Source organism: Notothenia coriiceps, unplaced genomic scaffold, assembly GCF_000735185.1.
Source record: "Notothenia coriiceps isolate Sejong01 unplaced genomic scaffold, NC01 NC01_scaffold00018792, whole genome shotgun sequence".
Lineage (NCBI taxonomy): Eukaryota > Metazoa > Chordata > Actinopteri > Perciformes > Nototheniidae > Notothenia > Notothenia coriiceps.
In genome coordinates this window covers 1-4,942 of record NW_011351493.1, presented here as the reverse complement: position 1 = coordinate 4,942, position 4,942 = coordinate 1, and the positions used below count along the sequence as shown (strand labels likewise).

At 39.7% G+C, this 4,942-nt stretch overlaps 1 long non-coding RNA gene across 1 annotated transcript; it reads left to right on the top strand.

The window, feature by feature from the left end:
• The first annotated feature begins 3,560 nt into the window (after window positions 1-3,560).
• On the top strand, window positions 3,561-4,936 carry LOC104951251 (uncharacterized). Its single transcript, XR_799000.1, has 3 exons — window positions 3,561-3,648; window positions 4,092-4,184; window positions 4,709-4,936. It is a non-coding gene; the product is annotated as an uncharacterized lncRNA (long non-coding RNA).
• Window positions 4,937-4,942: the final 6 nt, after the last annotated feature.

Below are 4,942 nucleotides of genomic sequence, written 5' to 3'. Positions count from 1 at the left end.
CGAATGAACCAAAAAAAATTGCTTCCCTCTAAAGCACTCATTGTGTTAAGAGACCAGAGGTCACAGTGACTGCTTGAGTAACACACAGCTTTAAATCCCTGCAGCAAGAGAATGTGAGCTGTAGTGCTGCTGACGCAAACACACAAACAGCCCATTGTTGGCCTCCATCATAGACCACAGAAAGCACTAACACTAAGTAGTATTACTGAAACACTGGACATGCCTTGCATGGTTTAGGACATTTACTACAGATCATGTGGACTTTAAATGACTTCCAAATGAAGCGGAAATCTTCTAGTCTTTAGGATGAGTTCTTCTTCATTTCGAAGAAAGTACTGCTTTCCATTCATTTCAGTACAACATCAAAACGTTCAAAGAGACTTCAAACTTTTCTGGAGTGAGGCATTACATCATGTCAACATCCTGGAAGCATTGTTGTTGATAGAGAATGATTGAACTAGTCTCCTTCCAATCATTCTCCACTTCTGTCCTGGCCGTAGGTGGTGTGTCTCTGTCTGTACAGGCAGCAGGCATTTGGACTGGAGCTTGGGCAGCGTATTGTATAACAATGAACTGAGCGATGACCTCGATGATCTCCTTCTACAGCAAGGTTGTTAGCATTCTCTTCTTCAGATATTGATAGGACTTAACATGCTATGTGTCAGAGAGTAAGTTTAACCTGATCCAACACCTTCTGGAACATGCTTCTCTGCATTAACGTGAGTGGAAAGGTATTTCTGATTGGAACGTTGGATTATGGACTGTGTGGGTAAAGGAGCTGTTGCGGGGGCAGACTGAGAGAGTTGGATGGGCAGACGCTTTGTCTCTGCAAAAGTATTGCCAAGTCTCCAGCCGTAACTTCCAATAGATCTTCAGTGTCTGACGTCAGTTCAGAGCTCTGCATTGTATCCTGCTCTGGTTCTTTGCTCCAAGAATGACATCACAGATGTGGAAGTAGTGTGTATTGATTTTCAAACACTGCATTGCATCATCATATAATAATAAAATATAGTTATTTCCCTGTTTCTTACCTTACTTTGAAAATGGTCTCATTTAGAGCCATAGAAAAGATTAGGAGGAATAGATTGGATATAACATTCCTTTATTTTAAGCCTACATTTGGGCTCAAGAAACGTATAAAGTCATCATGGGTATTTCATGGCACTTTGAGAGGGATATTAAGCAATGTAGATCCCCATCATCCCAGCAAAAAACAGGTCTTTCTGAAGCAGACAAACTGCAGCATCCAGACCAACACCACCAGACACTTTTATCCCACGGGCTGTGAGTGCTGAACACCCGAGCGCTGTCAAGTATCACCAGTCACATAAACCTTGTCCATTGTTCACTGTTGATTTGTTTATATTCCTCATATCCACATGATATTGCAGTATACCGTTTTTATTGTACTGTACAGTATTTCTATTCATTTTAAAATTCTGTTTTATCTTGTTTCATTGTTTATGTATATATTTGTATTGCTGCACCTTACTTGAACCATCTTGAAATATTCTATTGCATTAGTTAAATTTGTTAAGTACACTGTAGGTTGAATTGTTAGAAAAAGCCTGACATTTTTGATTTTCCTTTCCAAAACTACACTGTAGCTGCTGTGCATATGACAAAGAAAACCTTTGAATCATGTCAAATTGTTATTATTATTCAAGTGTTCATTGTGGAAGGAGGAATGATGGTAAGCAGCTAACCTATGTAGGGAACACTTGCAGGAAACACTGGGTAGAGACAGACAGGTTGGACCGGGCAGGACACTGAACGATAAGGTGGCATGTTTGAACAAGGGTGTGTCTGGAAAAGTACAACCAGTCCTGTCAACTTTAGCGGTGTAAAGTAACGACAGAGATTTACTCAAGTACTCTTCTTAACTACAATTTTGAGGAGTTTTTTTGCTACTTTGTACTTCTACAATTGATAGGTAAATTGTGTAGTTTTACTCCACTACATTTATTGAATACCTTTAGTTACTTTGCAGAGAAATTCAGAAGCTACCCTGCAGTCTACAAAATCATTCAAACTAGCTGCACCTTTACCAGCTTTGAGAACACTTTCATGATCAATCATTATAAAACACATCATATATATTATTCTGAAATACATCTGTACAATGACTACTTTTGGAAATTACAGTATATTTTGATTCTAATACTTTTGTACTTTTACTTGAGTAAGATTTTGAATGCACGACTTTGACTCGTACACCCCGATAGTTCTGCTCAAACGCAAGTGCAACATTCGAGTACTTCTTCCACCTCTGTATATAGGAAATAGCTAACGTTTAATAAAACATGTTTCAGTGTTTGGTTCACAGACAGTTGAATGATTTAATTAGAGAGAGAGAGAAAAAAACCTTACGTTGCAAAGAAATGTGGGTCATAAACATCACACAACCATCACACAACCACCTCAGAATGCAACAGACAATACATTCAGATTAAAAATTAATGAGCAGCCGAAACGCCTTCTGCTGCTAGCTAGGTTAACTAACTTTCTGCCGCCCTGTTAGTTTGCACTGAACAACAACCCTCTCCACTATTTTATGAAAATTAACGAGGAGGGACTATGTCCTTCATAATGAATGAGTGTTGAATGAAGCCTCACCGGTTCCTCTTCGAACCTAACCCCGGGTTCTAACGTTACGATCCGAGCCTGTCAGCGAACTTCAGCCGCCGTGTCATCTGACCTAGCGCTATGGCTGCCTCTGAACCCCAGCTTCGGCTTTACACCAGCCATAAGCTGATCCGCTTTCTTGTCTTTTATCAGACGCAGAAATAAGAATAGACGTTTGAAAAACTATATTACATGTACTTACAAATTGTATCTCTCGTAGGCGGTCGCCATCTTCGCTCCGTCTACCTGACCTCAGTGACGACAACAGTGAGAATGGATACTGCGTTGCCAGATAGAATTTGTAGAACCCATAGAGGGCGCATGCTTTAAACGCCCTTTTCCTTTGCAGTCCGAGAGAACCTGGCATCCCCTTAATACCGATGGGTGGTGGGACTTGTAGTTGTTCTGTCATTGAAGAAAAATAGCCCTTTTTGAATCTTAATTTGAACTGTAAAAATATAAATCACGCTTAAAAACGGATTAAATAGATGGATCCTGATCTAGAGTTTAAGTAAAGTAATATGTATCCTATGTACACACAAACCTGTATTTAAATGTACTACTTACACATGTCTTGCTTCTTAGTAACGTTACTCTATCGGATATGATATTTACATGTACAGCTATGTATGAGCTTACGTTTTTGCAATTGGCTCCATTTAACGTTAGATGAACCCACAATTTGAAATGACACACAATGTGTACTTTAAGATGTCTTCAAAAATAATCTCAGTCACCCAAAAAAGGAAAACATTTATGTCCATAGTAATGATTGAATAGTACTGACTGTGCTAAAAGTTGTTCTTTTACTTTCTCTCTTTTTCGGAATGTATATTTAATTCAGGGTATTTATTAACAGGCATACTCAGGACACCAAATGCACGAGGGTGCTGTGGAGGACCAGTACCCGCCTATATAAACCAAGGCCGGACATTTTTCGGTCTCTCTGTCTGCTCTCTGTTGGATGTGGACGTACAGCTAACCTTTTTTTTTGCTCAGAACTGTAACGCCTAGGAAACAAGGGTAGGTAAATGTGATTCCATCTGGTTATGCGTGTGTGTTTAAGGCTTATGACATAAATATATAAACGTAGTAGTCAGTTGTGCGAGATGCGACCAGCAGCGTGTGCAGAAGTTTTTCCATGCCGAGCACATGGTCACTGTAATGTCCAGGGTTCCCTCTCCTCCCATCTGCAGTGATGGAGTGGGACTGAATGTTCCTTGGTAGAGAAGCTTTCGGCCCTCCACTGTAGCTTGGCTCAAGTCCTTGACCTACAACTAATTGGCGGAATACACTCCCTCCCCTGTCGTTCAACGTTCAGATTGTATGTCTAATCATTTTGTTGTGCACTTCATTTTGACTGTAGTCGTCTGCCCATGGCAGTAGTTAATTATGTCATCACTATGTTTAGAAAAACAAAGTTAACTGTAATGGAGGGAGAGCTGACTTCAACATTTGTTCTTTAGATCTACAACGAATCCCAGCATGGAGTTCACTACGCAGAACACAAAGTGCCCAAGGAACTCGAGGAGAACCAAGTTAAAAGATGGTTGAACAAAGTGAGTGTTAATTTGACCATAGGGATTTGAACAAATTATATAATGTTCCGTAATCCCTATTTTATACAAGCGTGTTTTGTTTACACGAATATAATTTTAATATACATGTATTATAAATAAAGTTAAACTGTGTAATTGCTAGTAACTTGCAGTAGGTTTACTGCACTAGCTCCCTCTGCAGGGCGTTAGGCCTCGGTGCAAGACCGCCAACACGTTTCAATGTGACTTCAAACTGCATATAGAGGCTATTTTGAAATCTCAATTTATAGCCTAAGTAAGGTTCAAATGCATGTAAAAGGGGGTTTAGGTTTAGCGCAATTTTTTTTAGAAAATATTATTAAATCTCCTTTTTGATTACTTCAACTCTTTAAAAAAAAAAAAAAAACAGCCAGATGGGCACATTTGTGTTGTGCAAACGTTTGGGTATCTGTATACTTTTGTAACTTTATAAAGTGTGCATGCCTTTTTGATAGGAGTCTGAGAACTTACATTTTTGATTGAAATGAACCTCCCTGCTGTTTCAGGATCACACTGCCTGAAGATGGATGCTCTGAAAGATCATTTGACCCCCTACCTGGGGAGTGCGGGGGAAGGGAAAGAGTCTGCAGCCATGAGCACATTGTGAGTGTTGGGTTGGGATGCAGCACAATGGTGTGCAATGAGAACCAAAAGGCTGCAATGATGATCAACTAGACTAGAGTCTCTGATAAATCATGAAGATATCTTCACAGTGCTCTGTACAGTTCATATTGGGCATA